General features: G+C 38.4%; 1 protein-coding gene across 2 annotated transcripts in view; it reads left to right on the forward strand.

The window, feature by feature from the left end:
• CNTNAP5 (contactin associated protein family member 5) overlaps window positions 1-21,765 on the forward strand; it is an 858,994-nt gene that overhangs the window by 146,671 nt on the left and 690,558 nt on the right. The gene's annotated exons all lie outside the window — the stretch shown is intronic.

Raw genomic sequence — 21,765 nt, forward strand, 5'->3', positions numbered from 1 at the left:
TTCTCTTTCAAACAAATTTATATAAAATGCTTCCAGTGATGGGTATTAAGGAGGGCAAGTATTGCATGGAGCACTGGGTGTTATACACAAATAATGAATCCTGGAACACTACATCAAAAACTAATGATGTACTGCATAGTGACTAACACAACATAATAAAAAAAAAATTTTTTAATGCTTCCAGTTCTTGGAAAAAAATTTTTTTTAGGTAGGTTCCATGCCCAGCATGGACCCCGATGCGGGATGTGAATTCATGATCCTGAGACAAGATCTGAGCTGAGATCAAGAGTCAGACATTTAAACAACTGAGCCCCCTGGGTGACCCCAGTTCTTGAAATTCTTGAAAATAATTTATAATCAATTACAAAACTGTGGCTTTAACATTAACCAGTGTATTAAGAATGATTAAAATGTATCCCATGTCAGCAATCCTAAAATCTCTAATTTACATCACCCACTTTCACTCTCCTCATGTCAGCACAAGTCAAAGACTACATGGTCTCAGCTTTAGTCCATTCTGCATGATTTACAACATTTTGAAGATCAGTAAGTGCATCTATTACGTGATTATTCTTCCATTTATAATAATTGAGCTCACATTAAGTTGACCTTTTAAGTTGAGCTGATTTTCCAATTTGAAAACACAAGACTACAGATTCATAACCCAAATGTTTGTTTTGTTTTCCAAGAGATATATAGTAAAAAGGAGGGTAATGTGGCTGATATCACATGGCTTATTATACACAAAGTGAGGAATAAAATTTAGGTTTCCTCTTTCCAGCCTTAGTACCATTACACAATTTTTGGTCTTCAAGGTTTTTGTTTTTGTTTTTATTTTTTCCCCAAATACATTACTAATATTTTGTTCTTGAATCCCTTTTCTTAAAAAGAAACATTAAAAAAAAAAAGAAAGTTGTATCAGTATACTGTCTAGAAAAGCCATATTTTTCTGGCAAATGTTGATGTTGACAGAAATGGAAGTCTCAGGGGAAATCTGGTTTAACAAGTTAGTAAAGGGCAAGTGTATTTATTAATATGAATGATAATTGTATTCTGACTGAGGAACAGATGCTCTCCTTTCACTGAGGAATGCCTTGATATTATGAAAATCTAGAGGTTAGTCGCTACTGAGAAACTACAGTTTCTGGTTTTAAAATCTGGATAATTTGAGTCAGTATTCTTAATATTAACCACCACTCTGAAGATGGTTCTTTTGCCTAGGTGACTTTTTCAAGTTAGAAGTGGTAATGAACATAGACTATATGCCAATTTAAAGGCTAGTAAACCAGATTTCTATAGGAAAAAAAAAATCCCTATTTTTTTCTTTTATTTCATCTTATAACTAACAGCTCTGACTTATTTTTTCCTGAAACAAAATAAACAAGGAAGAAGGCATTAATTAGTACTTGTAAATCAATAGCTTTTGCTCACATCTTTTTCATTCAGAATAAATTTTTTTGATGTATCCGGATGTATATCATATATACTGTTAAATCAATATATTTTTATAGAGTCAAAACTAGACCCATACCTTGTTCTGTTTCTTAATCTTCTCACATCTGAGTGTCCTCAAAGAATAAATTTAACTCTCCATAAATGAAATTGTCCAAGGCACATCCCACTTCTGATCCATTGTTGAGGTTTAAGAAACTTTATTTCTAGGTATGAATGCATGTATCTTGCATGTTTTGCTATATTGGAGCAAGAGTGACTTTGGTTTACAATTGAAAGTAATTATTTTTAAATAAGCACAAGGGATTTAACATTTTTATATTCAGACAGTGAAATCCCTCATGTAGAGTTAACCCTTCATATTTATATGTGTAATAAAAGAAAAAAAGAGAGATAAAGAAAAAAAAATCTTTTTAAAAAAATTATTTATTTATTTGCAAGAGAAAGGGAGAGAAAGCACAGGGGGAGCAGCAGAGGGAGAGGGAGAAGCAGGGTCCCTGCTCACTTGGGGCTTGATCCTACACCCTGGAATCATGAACTGAGCGGAAGGCAGATGCTAAATGGACTGAACTACCCAGGTGTCCCCCCGCCCCCCCAAAAAAAAGTCTTTTGCAAACATTGCATAGTTTCCTTGGATGCCTTAAATCTTGAGGAGATACCATTTGAAGTCACTTCAGATACTACTTGGAAGAGAGGTTTATATGTTTCTGGGTCCTTCACAGAGTAGAATATGCAAGATAACAGAATTATACCCTTTGAAGGGATCTGTAAGAAGAACCAGAGGCAGCGCATAAGGATGCAGATGCATTTATACTTTCACTCCACAACGAGGCATGGGTTCCCTTGATACATGAAATCCATACTGGAGAACAAGGTGAAGAAAATGTGGATTTCATCAAAGGGATGAAAGATATGGACAGATACATTTCTAAATATGGCAGTGTTATAGATTAGATGACTCAGGCAACTATAGGAAAGAACCCCGAGAAGAACCCTCAAAACAGACACGCTTGGCACTGGACAGTTTAAACCCTTTTGGTTGGGGCAGTGGATGGAAGGAGTTCCCCTTAAACAAGAAAGCAGAGGCTGGTGAGTGCAGGCTCAACCCCCTGGGCTGTTCTCTGTCTCTACACCATTTGTGGCTCTCTGTCTCCACTCCCTCCACTGCTTCAGGCTTCACTCCTGGGAACATGGTGACAGTGAAAGACTAAGCAAACAGTATCAACTTGGGATATTGAGGAGATATTCAGGTGGAGAGGTGACTAGGATTTTCAGGAAGAAGAATAGCACCCCAAGGCCAGGGAGGCAGGAAAGAACTGGCCCACTTGGATAATTAAAAGTTACTTGATGTGCCTGGTAGAAAAAAAAAAAAATGGGGAGAAAATGGACAGAACAAGCGGAAGGGCCATAATTGATGCCATAGTAGATATACTAAGGATTTGACCTGTTTTTAAAATCTGGGAGGAGCCATTGATGAATTTTAATGTGAGTTACATGAAAAGACACAAAAAATAAACTGCTAATTTGTCACACAGGAAGATTACAAAACCCCCTCTTCCTTGCAGTGCTTTAATGAGCTGCAGTTATATCAGATTTGGACTTTGTGTACTTGGGAAGATGACCTGTGATGGGGAATCTGTGAAGTTCTTTCACTGCTGTGAAAAATAGCTTAAGTGTTGAATGGAATGCTTTCTGCTAGCTCTGCATATCCACTCTCCATTCTTCCCTGGCTCTGGATTTGGGGACTTAACTTTATCAGTTGTTCTTTCTCTCTGACTTCTGCTGGGATCTGTCCCAAGAGGCATAAGGAGAAGGAACAAGGGCTGAAGGAGAATGTGGTTATTATTATTGCACAGTCCATTCCTATTCCATGCTACCCCAGCTGGCTGCCTGTCCTTAGAGGAGGCCCTCCCCATTGCCCTTGTTTTCACTTCCCACTGCCTTTTGTAGCCCTAGCCCTGCTCCTGGCCTATCCACGTACACCTTCCAAGCTGACCTCCACCACTATGGATGACTCATGGTACTATGTCATCATGTGTGGATTTCTCTTCACCCTACCCACACTGCGAGGACAGTCCTTTAGTTGTATTCTCGCCCATGCATTTCCAAGTGCCATCTGCTTCTTGCCAACACGCAGATTAAATAGTGATGTGTAATAACATTTCAGATGTCTTAAATGTCAAAACAGAAATCCACAATGCTCTACCTGTAAGCATCTGCATCATCTCAGTCATTCTACCAGCTGTCAAACTGAAAATCTCAGAGCCACCCATCCTGCAACTACCCTATTTCTCCTCTGTGCCACACACAGTCTCTTAGGAAATCATATTGGCTCTACCTTCGAAATGCAAGCTTGCCTCTTCTCACCAGCCTCTTGAGTGCCATTCAGGTTGGACCCATTGTGGTGCCTTGCTTGGATTAGTACCATAGTGCCTCACATGGTCTCCTTGCAGCTACACTGGCCCCCTAATAACTTATGCCCAATATAATAATTGTACAACTAAATTGCTATATAATATAGAACATGTCACTCCATGAAACCTCCAACCACTGGCTCCCCTCCCACTCAGAGTGGTCAACAAGGTCCTCATGATCTGGCCAGTGACTTCATGAACCTCTTGTTCCACTCCCTTCTCCCTCAATGTTAGCCACGCCATGTATAACTTGCTGGTCTTTGGCCATCAATCCACATATCTACTTATCCTTCCCTTAGATATCCTCTGGGCTACCACCTTCAACTCTTAGAGATGGTATGGTTGTAAGCGTCTCTACTCTGACCACACTATTCAATACTGTACCTCATTTCTTCCTTCTGGAGCATCCTTCCTCCTCTTTGTCTTGTTCTACTTTCTCTTTGTTTTGCAGCATTTATCATTTTCAAGCATTCCTGTGATATGAATTTCCTAGGGCTGCCATAACAAATTACCAAAAACTGTGTGGCCTAAAACACCACCAATTTATTGGTTCACAGTTCTGGAGGCTTAAAGTTCTGAATTTACTTGTCAGCGGTGCCATGTTCCCTCTGAATTCTCTAAAGAGAGGATCTTTCATTCTCTCTGCTAGTGTCTGACAGCCTCAGGCTTTCCCTGGTATGTGGAAATGTAATTCCAATCTCTGCCTTTGTCTTCATGTGGACATCTTCTCTCTGCGTCTACGTGTCTCTGTGTCATCATACACATTGTTCCAGTGGTCTGTGTGTCTAAATGTCCCTCCTTTTAGGAGGACACCAGTCATACTGAATTAAGGCCCATCATCCCTTATTACCTCATCTTCACTTGATTAAATTAAATCTGCAAAGACCCAATTTTGAATCAGTTTGCATTCACAGGTACTGTGGACTAGATCTTTGCCAGGTTTTTTTTTTTTTTTTTTTTTTCTTTTTTTTGGCAGGGGAGGGGAGGAAGGGACACAATTCAACCTATAATACATAGTTTTCTTATTTACTATGTGAATTGTTTATTGTCTGTCTTTATGGGCCAAGAGCTAGGGTTTCCCAGAGTAAGGACATTTGTCTCTTTTATTCACTAATTCTAAGTATCAAGTCTGCGAATCAAGTATCTCAGATTGTGTGGGCACATAGTGAATGCTCAGTAGACATGTGTTGAATGAGGGGAAAGTCTGAGTAAAGGCTGCTTTACAGATAAATGTGAATGGAATTTTATGCTACAAAAAAAAAAAAAAAGAAAGAAAGAAAGAAAAGTCTCTGAAGCTCTGGTTTGGCAACGTGAAGTTTTGAAAAGCGAAACACTTTGCTTAAGATTTAAAAAGACACTAAACCATGAACTTTTCACTTGAAAAGTAGTACCTCACTGGCCATGGTGGACCCACATTTTACTCTCATGATTTATTTTCCATATTTTACAACCTGTTCATGCAATTGAGACACATATTTTTAAGCCAATCCATGCTACTCACATCTTCTGAATTTCAGACCTGGGATTTGGCTCTTCAGCAGATGGTTGATATGTACCTTGGGGAGGAAGGCAAAGTAGGAGAGGGGAGGTGGAGACAAGAGGTACAAACCTCTGCCACGAGCAAGCTTTGGCAATAAAGGGAAGTGAGATGTGGCAGGACCCTATGTGCCACTAGCCTCATCGCTTTCCTCCAGCTCTGGGTCATAAGTGGCCTAATCAAGTTTAGCCAGGCGTCTCTCTGCCTATTGCACTGTGCCTGTTTGCTGCACTTAGAGCCACCTCTCACTCCTTCTGGTCCTGTGCATTAGGATCCCTTCATGGGTTCCAGAACACAGCTGTTGGAGCATCTCTTCATTGCAAATTGTTACCCAGCCACTCCCCCATTTTGTTCTCCTGGGGGCCACTGAGGCTTTCCAACACTTAACATATCAGTACGCTCTTCACACTGCCCCTCGATTACTCAGTCAGCTATGGAGGAGCAGAAGCAGGAGCAAACAGCTGTCATATATATTAACGAAACCTGGATTGCACCTAGTACAGATATAAACCAGGTCTCTCATATATGGGTACATCATGTCTTTACATAACCCAACAAGGTCTGGATCCTCTAGTCTTCAACATGTGGTCATTAGACAAAGATGCATCCATTGGGCCTCCATATAGTTCCTATAGTAATTTCAAATATTTGAAAGTAGTTTACATCAATTATTAAACCAGAGGGAAAAAAATCTATATGATTTGCAAGTAAAAGCATACCCATCAAAAACACTTGGAATACTTGTTATAAATTTATAACAGTAGTATGATAATAATATATAATATATAAATATATGCTATGCAACATATATAACATTATAAATAACAGTATACATAATGTAATGACATATATATGACATATAAGATTATCACATTATAATGATAGTGCCATTAATTTGTTAATCCTCCAAGAAAGGATTTCCTTTCAACATTAGACACAGAAAGAAAAATTAATAGATGAATGACAGGTGGCAGAAGTTGTTTGAAGTGTCCCAATTCAGTAAGGGATTGTTGTCAAAATATAGAAGGGTTCCTGCATACCAAAAATAATGCCTGAAAGGACAACCATTCCAATAGAAATAGGCCAAATATAGATCACAGCCACTTTTAGAAGAAATAACTCAAAAAGCATAAAAAGCATCTGAAGAGGAGCTCAATCTTTTTCAAGCTCTGTAATGTAAATGTAGCCAACAACAAGACGTTACTTAATGTTGACAAACCTGGAAAGAAGCAGACACCTGAGTAAGGTCAAGGTTTAGGTGGACAAGGTAGCTATGGCAGTGTGGGCTGGTGTAACTGTGCTGGGGGGCCCAGTTATGGGGGATGCTCACTCCACTGTGATCCCACATTCTTGTCCTGAGCATGTGTCCTGGAGAAAGTCTCACTCAGGTCCATGGAGGCATGCTCCTGACAAGTGTTTAATTTTAGTGGTTTTTAGGATGTTAGGGAGCAAGGGGGGAGGCTCTGCACCCAATGCTGGAAAGTGGATGGGTAGAATATGGTCAGTGAACACCCTTGAGCAGAGGTAAGCACACTTGTTCCATAAAGTGTGTGGAAGTAAATGTATTTATTAGACTTTTTGAGCCAGAGGGTCTCCCTTGCCATTGCTCAACACTGAAACTGTGGCATGAAAACAGTCCTGTTGACAGGACCCAAAGGAATGGATATGGATATGATCTATGAAGGAGCGTTTACAGAAACAGACAGTGGGTTGGATTTGGCCTGGACTATAGTTTATCCATTCTTATATGGCGAATTCTGTTTATAAATACTGTGTTAAATATAAACACATGGAAAAAAAATTGGCAAGGCTCAATATAATAAAAGATCCACATTAATCACATATGAATGAGGCTTCTGGGGAATGGAGAGGGAAAAAGGATGATATAGAAAAGAATAGGAAGTGGGGCAGTGATGAAAAGGAACCTAGAGGGGAGCCTGGGTGGCTCAGTCGTTAACCGTCTGCCTTTGGCTCAGGTCATGATCTCAGGCTTCTGGGATCTAATCCTGCCGCAGCCTCCATGGTCAGCAGGAGGCCTGCTTCTCCTCTCCCATTCCCCCTGCTTGTGCTCCCTCTCTCACTCTCTCTCCAATAAATAAATAAAATCTTAAAAAAAGAAAAGAAAATGAAGCTAGAAATAAGGAATATCATTAAGTCAAGATTTTGTACTTAACATGCAGTTTCCTTTTTACTAAACAAGGACAAACAAGCTGCCGTTTTGCATAAGGGGCTTTAATTTGCTCACAGCTTCCAGAGCTGAAGTACTGTGTAGGCATGGCTGAGTGCCGGCTGTGGGTTAACAGGACATGTGGGCCTCCAGTTTGATGTTGTACCTAACTACGGCAGGGAATCACTGTATTTTGTGCAAAGTCATTTTTAGTGCCCTTCTTTCAAAAAATAAATGGCACTAGGTAAAAATAGAAGCTTCCTTTCTTTTTTTTCCTCCTGATCAGGAAATAATAATTTGAAAAATGCCCAAGGGGAGAAGAAAATTGTCAAGCTGAATGTACAGTGGCTTAAATTGCTCAAGATATTACTTCTGATAAAGAAGAAATGGAGCTCTGTCTTACAAGAAAACCCTGTCCTTATGGGAGATGTAGTAAGGGAGAAGCATGCAACAATGGTTAAAAGCAAGGGGTAGGAGTCAATTTGGGATTCATATCCTGGCTCTTCCACTTTCTAGCTAAATTACTTAATCTTGATCAGTCCCTGTTTCCTCATGTTAAAATAAAGGTACCTTGAGAGATTGTTTTGAGTGTGAGAATCTCAATTTAAAAACTAAGATGGGCACACAAGGTAGTACTGTTATCATGGAAGATGCATTAATGGTTTGTGTGAGTAGCAATTCCTCATTTCTGTCTTTCTCCAGGTTTCCATGCAAGGATTATATTTCATAACAGGGAGAAAATTGTTACCACAAAAGCATAGTATATTTTATAGAGGAACTACCAACGTATTGTCTTGAAAGCATCCAAGTTCCCATTGTTAAATACTCAAAAATATTTTTATTTTTTTAATTGTATTTATCTATTTGAGAGAGAGAAAGAGAGGGGGAGAACAGAGGAAGAGTGAGAGGGAGAAGCCAGCTTCCCACTGTGCAGAGAGCCTAATGTGGGACTCGATTCCAGGACCCTAGGATCATAACCTGAACTGAAAGCAGACACTTAACCAACTGAACCACCTAGGTGTCCCACTCACAAAATACTTTTTTTAAAAGATTTTATTTACTTATTTGACAGACAGAGATCACAAGTAGGCAGAGAGGCAGGCAGAGAGAGAGGGAATTAGGCTCCCTGCTGAGCAGAGAGCCCGATGTGGGGCTCGATCCCAGGATCCCAGGATCATGACCCCAGCCAAAGGCAGAGGTTTCAACCCACTGAGCCACCCAGGCGCCCCTCACAAAATATTTTTGAAGAGATTACCTCAAAGAAAAATCCATGTTAATAAAGTAATTGATTAATTAGAAAATTAGCAAAATGCAAAGGATCGCGCCATGTTGGGCAAAGGTCATCCATGGTCATCCATGACACCTCTCTCAAAAACCAAATAACAAGCTGCAGACTGTCATCTGCTTTAGTCCTTTCCAAGGACTAAAGCTGGCAAGACTTGGAGACAGTGTTGGCTTTTCTTAAAGATTCAGCCCCAGCCTGATTCCCAGTGTTTCTTGGCACTGACACAGCTAGTTAGCACACCCCCACCTCCAAGCTTCCAGGTGAAATAATAGGTGGTCTGGATAAAAGCCATTAATGCAGAATCTTATGGTTTCCAAATCAGTTCTTAATAATGTATATACTCCATTCTCATGCTAAATATCTATTTCACCTCTAAAATTTGTTTTTTTTAATTAAATTGAGAGTTCATTAAAAAAACATTTAAATTATGGTTTGTCTCCCTCCCAATCCCATCTTGTTTCATTTATTCTTCTCCTACCCACTTAAGCCCCCATGTTGCATCACCACTTCCTCGTATCAGGGAGATCATATGATAGTTGTCTTTCTCCGCTTGACTTATTTCGCTAAGCATGATACGCTCTAGTTCCATCCATGTTGTCGCAAATGGCAAGATTTCATTTCTTTTGATGGCTGCATAAGTGACTCTTAGTCTCACAAAACAAACTGAGGGTTGCCGGGGGGAGGGGAGGTTGGGAGAAGGGTGGTGGGGTTATGGACATTGGGGAGGGTATGTGCTTTGGTGAGTGCGGTGAAGTGTGTAAACCTGGCGATTCACAGACTTGTACCCCTGGGGATAAAAATATATTATATGTTTATAAAAATAAAAAATAAAAAACAATAAAAAATAATAAAAAAATTTAAATTATGTGAAAGATAGGAATAATAAATGGTCCATACATATCTATATACTCACCATCTCAGTTCAAGGAAAAGGACATAGTCATCCTGTGAGAATTAGCCTGTGGGCCTCCTCTCTCCTGTCTTTCTGTCTTGCCTCCACCCGTGCAAGTAAGTATTCCATGTCCCAAGAAGTTTTGCGTTTATTGTTCCCTTGTTTTCCTTTAAGAAGATTTTACCACCTATAGTTCTCTTTTAAGCTTTTTTATTTGGAACTTCAAATCAAATAACAAAGATGTGATTGGAAAGTTCATATGAATGGATTAAATCGCCATATCATCTTGTACGACTTCACTCTTCACTCAGTATTACTTCTTAATTCTTCCATAGATGTATTTTGCAGGTAGCTCTGGTTTGGTGTCCATGTGGAATAATTTTCCTTTGTAACAACATACAACTGTCTCTTTATTCCTTCCACTGTTAGTTGGTATTTGTGTTGCTCTGGGTTTTCTGCTGTGCCATGATGAATAATGTGGCGCATGCGCTTGTGTGCTTGGGAAGACATTTGTTGAGAGTATGAATCAAGCAAGGGGATTTTGTGCTCATAAATTGTGATTGACTTTAACTATATTAACAGTATCAAGTCATTGTCCAAAATGTTTATACCGACTCACACGCAATTTGTAGGCCTTCCAGTTGATATCTATCCTCATCAAAACTTTGTCAAAAATTTTGTTTTGGAGAATGTGAAATGGCATTTTATTTCCATTTCCTTAAATACTAATGAGATTTTTTTCGTTAAATCTATGAGCCATTTGAGTCCTTTTTTTTTTTTTAAGATTCTTTTCATATATTTTTCACTGGATCATATGCCTTTTTAAAATTTATTTGTAGGCATTATTTATATATTCTGAATTCAATTATTTAGTCAGTTAGATTATTGTCAAAATTACCTCTCAGTGTAGGGCTTGTATTTTTACTCTGTTTTTATGGAATATTTTTTAATGAACAGAAGTTACTAATTTTTTATGGGGGATTTAATCCTTCATTTCTCTGATAATTTGAATTTTCTGTATTTTGTTACAAAATAGTTTTCTACCTCAAAGTCATAAAAATATTCTTTTATAGTGCTTTCTAAAATATGTATTTATTTTAGTTTTGTCTTTTACATTTAAACCTTTAATCTACCTGGAATGTGTTCTTTATATATGGAGTGAGAAGAGGTTTGCCCAATTTCATATATTTCCAGATGAATGTTTTTTCAGCACCATGAATTGTGAAGTCTGTTCCTTCCCTACTGACTTATATGACCAATTCTATCATAAATCAAGTCTCCATATATTTCAGGGACTGTGTCAGTTTGATTAATTGATTCTTGATTATTTATTTGTTTTTGGATTGGTATTATTCTGTCTCATGCCAATACTCATACCACCTTAATTACTACAGATTTTTAGATAATTCTTTATATATACCTAAATATTTTTACTCCTTATTTTATTTTTCTTGTTAGGGAATATCTCAACTCTTGGGCTCTTCTAAATAAATGTTAGTATCAGCTTGTCAGAGTCATAAAAGGAAGGGAGGAAGGAAGCGAGACAGGAGGGAAAGAAATTCAGACATGGCATTTAGGATTGATGTTCCAATAATTTATATATCTCTTTAGGGAGTAGTACAATTGCCAGTTTTACAATGACAAGTCTTCCTAATTTCTCTCTACTTACCTGGGTCTTTTAAAATGTCTTCCAAACATGTTTTATAAATTTCTCACTGTTTTATTAGATTTATTCCAAGCTGCTCGAGACTATCATAAACTTTGTTTTTAAAATCATATTTTCAATTATTTGCAGCTGGTGTGTATAAACACAATTGATTTTTATACATTGATTTTATGTCTAGCAACTTGAGTGCTCTTATTAATGCTAATAATTTCTAGGCAGATTGTTGACAGTTTTCTTTTAACAATTTCTACATCGACTGTTTATGGTTTTTTAAGTATACATTCATCTAAAAGGCAGATAATGAGGGCTGACCCCCCTCTTTTCTAATGATCAAAAACTCTTTTCCTCTTTCTGGCCACACTATGCTGGCTAGGTTCTGTGTGGAGTTCACAATAGGCTTGTTGGTCCTTTTTACCATTCTAGGGAAATGCTTTCAGGAGTTGATCATGGTGGATCACGTTTGCCCTAGGTTCAACATCCATACCTTTCTATTCTAGTTTGCTATAAGTTTTTGTCAGAAATAGATGTTGTGATATTTTTACTGGGTAATGAATTTTGGTATTTCCTATCTATGAACCAATCACTTTATTTCTTTTCTTTTATACCTTAATTTAATAAATCATATTAAATAATTTTCTAACATGAAAATTTTTTTCTTAAGAAAATTTTTTCTTAATTTTTGTTTCTTTTTTTGTTTCTTAAGAGTTTATTTATTTATTTGAGGGAGAGAGAGAGTGCACAGACACGAAGGAGGGGCAGAGGGAGAGGGAGAAGCAGCCCTCCTGCTGAGCAAGGAGCCAAAAAAGGGGCTTGTTCTCAAGACCCTAGATCATTACCTGAGCTGAAGGCAGGCGCTTAACCGACTGAGCCACCCAGAATCCTAACATGAACATTCTTGTCCTGTTTACTATTGCTGAACCCTCTACAGGATTCACTCTACTGCATCAAGTATTGGGCTCTCCTTAGGATTTACCTGACGTGGCCATGCTGGTGATCTTTAATACATGCTGGATTTGATACGACATCAAAAACTAATGATGTATGTTTGGTGACTAACATAACACACATACACACACACAAAAACCAAAAAAATACATTTCTAGATCTGTTCTGGATTCTTGCCTCAGTGGTGATGAGAGTGGCCTAGAACTTTCGTTCACTGTATTTATTAAGTTTCAGTAGTAATTGATTGTAGGATTACTTCCTCATTTATGCTCTGGACAGACTTGTGATTTTTTTTAATGATTTCATAAAATTCCTGTTAAATTGTCTGGTGTACACACAGACACACACACACACGCACACATGTTTCTTCTTGAGAGACCACTGATTATGTAACATTTTCCCAAGATATGTCCCTTTAACTGGTTTTCAAATTTACTGGCATAATGTTCAGAATATCCTCCTAATAACTTGAAAATTCCTTCTGCACCTTCAGTCACACCCTATTTTCAATTCCTAGCTTTATTCAGGGGCTGAAGACACTTCTGTCTGATCCTGAATTTCTTTCCCCTCTACCTGGGACATGATCTTGTCCAGAAGTTGTCCACACTCTGGCTGCTTCCAATCTGCTTGGAAGATTTAATACATAACTGCTGACTGAAACCTGAATTCCCCACAGCTTGGGCAAGCTCTCTTAAGGAATCCCCTCCATTCACCCTCTAGAGCAGTCTCCTTTTTAGGCTTAACTTTCTCTGAGACCAAAAGCTCTCTGGATTCAGTGCACACAGTATCAACACTTTTCTGAGGATCTATTTTGTTCATAGCCATAGATGGTAACCTGCTATGCTTCATTTTATTCCTTTCCTAGACTTCTCCTTCATGAGCGCTAAGAGTAGAAAAGCATGGCTTAGAAATGAGACTCAATATAGCTACCATTCATTTTCTGTGATTCAATTGAATGATTATTAGTACCAGTATGGGACTCTGAGGCTTATAGCACTGCGCTCCCCTGATTCCTGCTGCTGCCTGGACCACTCTGCTTTCTCCTAGTGCTGAGAGTGTTTTCTTATCTGGAAACTGTGGAGCAATGCCCAGCCTCCCCTACCCATACTGAGTAGCCAAGCAAAGAACACCTAGAGGTGCCACGTGGCTCCTTTCCTCATTCCAAGGAGTGAGCTTCCTTCCACAGACTTCAGAGCATTAGCATGAAATTCCAAGTTCCAGGAATTGGAATTTCCAGGTTGGAACTGACTAAGCCCTATCTCTTCTGTTTTCGCTTCACTGTATTGTTCACAGTCAGCAGGGAAGTAACTTTTCCTTGAAGGCCATCTTTCTGCCCATTCATCTTAATGTTTTCATTTTCCCTCAGGATGGTCTATTTTCTACCAAATGACTGAAATCACTCCACTTCTCAGGACCTCAAGCCTTCAATGGAGCCCTTCTCCTCTGTCCAGGATCTGTCTAAATGTACTAAAGCTCTGTCCTATCTGGACTTTCCATCCTCACCACACTGTCTTCTTGGACTCCTCAGTCAGAGCCCAGTCTTCCAAGCTCCAAGATATCCCAAGTTCCTGTGAACACTCTCCATTCACTTTTCACTTCCCCTAATGTTTATGTTCCCATTGCCCAGGTGTACACTTACTCATGGCAGCTTAATGGAGTACCTGCAATGTGCCCAACCCTGTGTTAAGCACTAGAGATACATGGACGAAAAAGAGATTTGAAGCCTTTGGTAGATTAAGCATGTGGTTGTGCAGATAGACTAGAGCCCAGTCCCATTTCATCCTGGGAGTAGCAGTGTGTGAGGACAGTGGAGAACAGCCTTGCAGGGACAAGGCCATTCAAAAGGAGGATTTCTGCATCATTTAAGACCAGGGTGAGGTCTGAAAATGGGAGGAGCTGATTGGGAAAGAAGATGATAGACAGCAGGAAAATCAGGTAGCATTACTATCATGTTTATGGTGAGAAACTCAGGTTAGAACCAGAATTAGCCTGAAATCTAAGGGGAATTTTAGGCTAATGAAAAATTTAGTTTAAAGCAAGTAAAGACTGGGGAAAGAGGCCTTAACAATATAATGTGCACATTAGTATCTGGAATATATGGTGGACTCCTAAAATCAATAAGAAAACAAGCAGCACAATTAAATAACAACAAAGCAACAGGCAGCAGCAACAACTCGGCAAGGAGTATAAACAGTCACTTCATTCAAGAGGAAACGTAAATGGTTAATAGAATATTAAAAAGACACCCCCCCATGATCTGGCAAATATTGCTTACCTGACAAAATACCCAAAACAAAAATATCCAAGACAAAAATATCTATGATATCAAAGGTTGAGAGATATGAGGAATAAATTAAAGCTATCTTATATTGTTGTGGGTGGGTACAAATTACTATAACTACTTTGAAGAATAATATGACAATTTCTTCTAAAAATGGAAATGTACCTATATTATAGGTCAGAAACTTTACCTCTAGATGCATCCACACATCTACACAGTGATGTTTATTGTATGTTATTTGAATTAGCAAAAATGCATACATATATACATAGATGCATACATACATACATACAACCTAAAGTCAATGGGAAAGTGAATGACTAAAATATAGGTTATTCACGTGGTCAAAACCAAAACACATCTTTAAAAAAAAGGGTAGATTTAGATGTATGGGTTGGGAGAGAGCTAAAAATCAGGTTTGACTGAAAAAAAAATTGCAGAATGATTTAACACTGACTTCCAGTTTTAGAGAGTTGTTTCATTCAGTTTAATAAAATTCCAAATGATCCTGGAATTGAGAAGTTTCTAAGAAAATGGATGTCTGGAAAATTAGGGTTTCTTTTATTTTTTCCCATATCTCCCTCCATCCATAACTCCCTTTTTCTCTCCTTCCTTCCCTCCTTCCCTTCTTTCTTTCTTTCTTTCTTTTTCTTTTTCTTCCTCTGGGAGGGGCTGTGGTTGGATATAGAGCTGGAGGCTGGTGAGTGATTTGCTGTAGGGGGGTGATCAGCAGAGGTTTGAATTAAATATAGATGCACTTACATTTTGGAATGCTTGGCTCTTTATAGCAGTCATTTCGAAATGAGTCAAAAAAGTCATTTGTATTACTACTTTTTATCTTCTTTTAAAAGCCAGTGTATGAGCATAAAACGGTTTAATGTTAGTTGCAGTGCCGAGCAAATCAAGAAATAGCTTTATCTTAAGTCTATGAGAATTGAAGAAAGAAAAGGAGAGGCATAAAATTTTGGATAAAATTTTGATAAATTTTGACAAAAACCCAGAGATATCTGCCCAATTCTATGTGAAAAAATTTATTTTGGTCAAATTTTCAGTTTCCTCCTCTTCCAATGAATATGTAGGTCCACATATTTCTTGAAACATCTTTCAGCCCATTCTCCCTCTAGAGGGGGCCATATTGGATCTTTTTCATTAGTCATAGAGGGAAGAGTGTAGGCATATGTCTTCCACAGGTTGGCAGCCTACAGAAATGAAGACATGTATTTCATCCTTCTATATTACATCAGAGTGCAAAACACTGTCTAGCACTGGTATAATAGTCTTTAAAGATAACTAAATTAGGATGACAGATAAAATTCTTCAGGGAGAGCCTTCCAAAGCCCTCTCTTAGGTATGTGCACTACTTATAAACCTAACCAAGAAAAATACAAACATGATTAAAGTGTTCCAATTTATAATTATGAAAATGATATTAATCAATCAACTAATCAGGAGATATTTGACCATAATTGCCTTTGGAAAAAGAACAAGAATGAGCAATTACTAAATCTGTACAATAAATGAAGTCCTTTATATGTTACCACATTTAATTTTCCTCAAAACAATCACACTAAAAAAAGGGTAATTATCTCATTTTATGTCAAAGAAAACAAAGTTTATAAAGGTTAAATAAATTATTCAAGGGCATCCATCTGAAACCCTGTTCCTTTTATATGATACCAGTTCCCTGTGGGTAACTAGGCTTTGGAGGATCTTCCTATACAACTTGGCTAGAGTACAGAGGCATGCGTAGGTCTCTTCCTGAGGCTCAACATCTAATTGGGGTGACAGTAACTATGATGTGTAGCAGTAAGTGACAGGAGCTACCCATAGCCTGGTTCCAAAACAGGGAACAAGAGTTCAATCCATGCATTCAGAGATGGTATTTGAAAATGATCCAGAATATTAGGATTTTGTGTACTTGGATTTGTCCTCAAAAGTCGACTATACAGGTTTACAGAAACACTATTTCAGGACACATTTCATATTCCATAGTACTGTCTCATCTGAGGTATCAAAAGTGGCAAAGAGCTGTAGACTCTGCCCATTAATCTCATTATGGATATTGTTTTCCCTTTTCCTTTTCCTTTGCCCCCAAAACAGTGTTTGCATAATTGAGGTCTGATCCATTTATGTAAAGAAACTTCTTGAAGCATGTTTTAAATATCTATGTTGTAACATAAAACAGTCTGATTCTAATTCAAATATTAATATAATTATGTGTATGCTCTAAATTTCTGGAGCTAGCTAATATGAAAAATATTAATATGGTCATTGAATACTTTTTCAAATCAAGGGAGAAGAATGTATTCTATCATTTAATTAATGTCCCTATAACTCTGACTGAGGCATCTCTGAGCTTACTATTCTCAGTAGGACTGTTACAGTGATAATTCAAATTCCATTACAGCGAGACTGGAGATGGATTGTGGGAATGTCACTGAAGCCTCGCGAAAGTGGTTCAATGGCCATCCTGAGAGCTTTCAGAAGAAGGGCTTGATTTTTACATGCTAGTTTCATGTTAGCATCTCTTCCATAGTGTAAATCTAAAGAACAAAAGCTGTCATGCAGGTCTGTGAGTGGGAACTTGCTGGCCAGGTGGGGCTGGACTCAAGAAGAAATAGAAAGCCCAGTTCAGGAGCAGAGTTTGCATGTCATCCTTCTGGTTAAGCCAGAAGACAGACAGAATGAGGGTCCACAGCCAAGTTGTATAGGAAGATCCTCCAAAGCCTAGGTAAGCTTCTGTGAAGGGCAGAAAGTTCAGGGTAGCGGGAGGACTTATATCTGAGATGTCACAGAGAACAAAAATTCTAAATTTCAAGAGGGTTAAACCAATCATTTGCTGTGCCAAAGCAGAGGCAGTAGAGTGCCCCTCACTCTAAATCAGTCATCACTCTCCTTTTACCTCCTTTGTGTGCTGTTGGCTCTGTAGACCCTGGAGACATCGCTCTGGGTGTGCCCAGGATAACTTAAATTCCAGGTAATAGAATCTCTGAAAGGTACTTGGATGAGGTCCTCCTGAGGAAGTTTTAGTAGTGGACCTCAACCTATGCCTACTGATTGAGTTAATTTTTGGTATGGACATACTCTCATATGTATTGTATTAGCACTTGTCAGAGTATATATGAAGCTCTCTTGTATTTTTTCTAAAGAGTCTAAGATTCCAAGATTGGTCAAGATATTGGGGAAAAAATGAACAGAATGAACTGAAGGATCCTGGGTTAATTCTGCAGGATGGTAATAAGATAGTTATTGTTAGCAGTCATTGGACAGATTTAGGGCCCATCCAAACTCTGCGACCTTGGACAAGTTACTTAAATACTCTGAAATCGCTTCCTTATTAAACCAGGAAAATAATACCTAATTCATAATTAGTATTAGGAGGAAGCAATGAGGTAATTTATGTAAATCCCCTGTCACAGTGTGCCGTTGTCTGAATTCCGTAAGTGGTGTGTTCTGTTGTAATGCTGGTAGTTATAGCAACTGGAACAGTATACAGATGGCCTGTTTTGTAAGACACTTTGTAATAAGAAGGGAAACTTTATCCATATAACTTTTCCATGCTGATAATCTTCCCTTCTCTTCATCTATCATTCTTTTTTCTTCTACCATGGGGTGAGACAGCTTTTCCAAGCTCCCTCTCTCTGTGTCAGACAGATTCTGGAGGTCCTAATCAGCCAGTGGAATTGGTTACATGAAATAGTAAAATGAGATCAAGCTACAAGACAGAGGCCACAAGTATCCTAGGGCTTTCTCAACCCAAGTGTGACATCCGAGATCTGGGAACTTAATCTTGAATCAGGATTTATTCCAGGGAGTGGTACCCCAGGAAATCAAAAGCAGAAAACCTTGACCATAATAGTCCACAGAACCCATGAGGATGCTGGAATGGGTTTAAGTTCTACAGCTAGATGACCGACTACTTTGGACCTACTTCCGAAGGACCGAAGTAGGGTCCAACTCTTTTGAAGGCACAGGCACAGCAGGGACAAAAACAAAGCAAAATAAAACAAAACACTATCTAGTCTTAACATCAGTACATATTAAACATGAACAAATGACTAAATTTTTTCAACTTGTCAGTGTTCATATAAATTCATTCCAAGCCTATGTGGCAAATACAAGATTTAGTATCAAATGGCATGCATCCACATTTTCCTAAATTTACTCCCCAATTAAAATTCCATTTAAACAAACCAGAATGCCTTCCTCACACATTATACTGACTCCAAGGAACTAGAGTCTGTGACCCAGTTCATCAAAATGCACTTGAAAAATTCTGTCTGCAACTCTCAGACCAATGCTGTGCATTAAAGCGTTTTTGTTTTTTGTTTTTTTGGTTTTTTTTTTTTTTTCATTCTGTCTTTTCTCTTCCAAAGCTTGACTCATAACCACTTGAGATAGAGCTAAAGCTGACAGAGAAAGTGAAAATCCTCTGCCTTCTTGCCCGCAGGAAATGCTTGGCAGGAGATTTCCAGGCTGTGCTGTCATCAAAGCTAAACTTAACCTTGTTCAGGAAAAGAACCCTTCACTTTCAAACCAACTCCTTGTCAGACCCATTCAACTTGCAGAGTACAATGTTGGGGGAAAAAGAGAAGGAAGAATAGCAATGAACGCATTTCAGTTTGAGGTTATTGAGTCTTGAAATGATGACGTCTCATGTTTTGCAGTGACATTCAAGTTAAATGTCTTGGTTCACAGCCACTTACCATTCCCTTCATCTCCATTAATCTTTGCTCACAGTTTTGAAATATACCACTTTCTGTCTTGAGCAATGAAATTAAAATTTCCCAGGGTTATAACTGCTTTCCAGTGTGTCTTTTCTCTTGTTATTTGATTGCTAAAGATCCCCCCCCACAAAATGGTAGATATTTAGTGAACACAATACAATGTATTTTCCCGCTTTTTAAATCTGTTCATGCATAATTTGAGGGGTTGGGTATGGCATGAAAACTTGAACTCATCTGACCGTGACAGATTTGCAAACTCTGAATACAACTCAAACTTTATTGATGCTTTTAAATTACAGCACCTAATACCTGGACATGTCCATATAACATTTATAGCATTTTATGTCTTCATAGCTATAGCCAACATTTGCTTAAGAGTCACAGTTGTAATTCAGGATGAGCAAGAAGACCATTTTACAAGGAAAAGTAGAACATGCTGAAGCATTTTGCCGGAACAAGCTTTTATTTTTAGCCTGTCCCCAAAAAATCATTATCTAGAGGCCTGAAATGTCTCAAAAATCATTATATTTGAGTGCCTGGTAGGTCACTTCATAGAGTTCTGCAGGATCAGATCATATTTGGTATCAGATGGGTAAGCTCTCTGGCCCACAAAAACAATTGGTAGAATGGATTGTCTGTTGGAACCTACCCCTTTCTCAGTCTTCTGATGAGCAAACATTCTCTAGAGAATGTTTTAACAAATGGCACACCATACTTTGATCCAGTAAATCATATCCAGGATTTTTATTGATTTATATAAAATATAGCATTTCTAAAATTGAAATATGGTAATATGAGGGGCTCAGAATAATTAATATCTGTCTGCATATAATAAATGAAGATCTAATCTCTACTGCTGTAAATTGGATATATTTTGTATGGGTGATAGAGTACAGAGGGCAGCAAAGACAAAAGGACCAGATTTGAGACTTAGCTCCTAATTCTGCCTGGTTCCCTCTCTTGCAGTGATTAAAATTTTTTAGAAGAGGATAAGCACATTAAGGCAGAGCCATCAGTAATCAATAAAAGGGAACCAGCTGGTAAGTGGGAACCACTAAGGCCAGTTTATTCGCCACCCTTGCCTAGTTCCTATCTCAAATTCTAAGAGCAATATTAAGAGAGGTCTAGTGATAAGTTAAAGATGACCATTGAGAACTGGAAGTGTTTTCACTTCTAAATTTTAGGATTCAAGTTTATGTACTCTCTAAATATCATTTCCTTACTCAAAAATCCATACAGGGGCTTACTGGATAATTATAATGTTATAGTTACCATTAATTGAACACTTTTATCTACCAAGCATTATTTTCTCTGTTGCTTATTCATAATAATTCTAATTTGTCACATTCTCTCTGTGGAGAATAGGCATCTGCATCACCAGTTTCCAGGGAGGGGAAACTGCAGCACAGAGAAATGAATGGATTTGTCTAAATGTACCAGTAAGTAAGTAGGACAACCAAATGCATGGGCAGAGTGATGCAACCCACAGCATTAATGTTTTTATTCGACTCAATACTTGCACACGTACTATATTTACACAGTCAGGATCCCCTCTGTATTTATTGGTCTGCTTTCTTTGCCAGCAGAACTGGGATGGGGGAGATGTTTGAGGCTAGGGCAAGTACTTTGGAGAGAAGATGTCTTTGTCTTTCCAGGTAACACTTGTGTGTCACTGATAACTGTGCTTCTCACCTGTTAGATGACCACCATTATGGCCGTCCTACTCACCTGAGACATTTTTTCCCCCAAAGATCAATTAAAGAAGGTATTTGGAAATCACACGCATACAAAAATAGTATTGATGATCTCATCAAAATTCTCTTCAGGCATTCAGTTTTGATTTAACTCCCCTACGTGACTTGGGCGGAATCTTTATGGTTGCAGTCAAATGCTCTTCCACTGAGCTGTACCCCCCAAAGTTTTGACTGTTGCCCAGACATTTCCCATTTTAGAAAGCTGTCCAGTTCCTACTCAGATTTTTAATTTGGATTAAAGACTTTCCTTCATTTATCTAAGATTCTACTCAACAAATAATTATTGAACAGCTGATCTGTGAAAGGCAAGGAGGATAGGAAGTAAGACATGGTCCCAGCTCTCAAAGAGCTTGATACCTCAGGTGCAACAATATCATCAAAATAAAAGCTTATTGTTGTGGTAGGTCTTCCTACTGACCTACTGACCCCCCAAAGAAGAAGCACTTCTCTCTGCATGAGGAGATCAAGGCATGCTCTGGGAGCATTTTTATCCTGTGCAGGAAATAGGAGTTGATGGGTGGGCAAGCGGAAGGTATATGGAGGGCTTTCAGGACAGAGTCACAGATGGAGGGGCATAGAAGTATGCACAGAATGGTCCAGAAAGCTGTCAAAAAACTTTCCAGCTGTGAGCACAGACTGAGAAAT

This window comes from Neovison vison, chromosome 3 (assembly GCF_020171115.1).
Source record: "Neovison vison isolate M4711 chromosome 3, ASM_NN_V1, whole genome shotgun sequence".
Classification (NCBI taxonomy): domain Eukaryota; kingdom Metazoa; phylum Chordata; class Mammalia; order Carnivora; family Mustelidae; genus Neogale; species Neogale vison.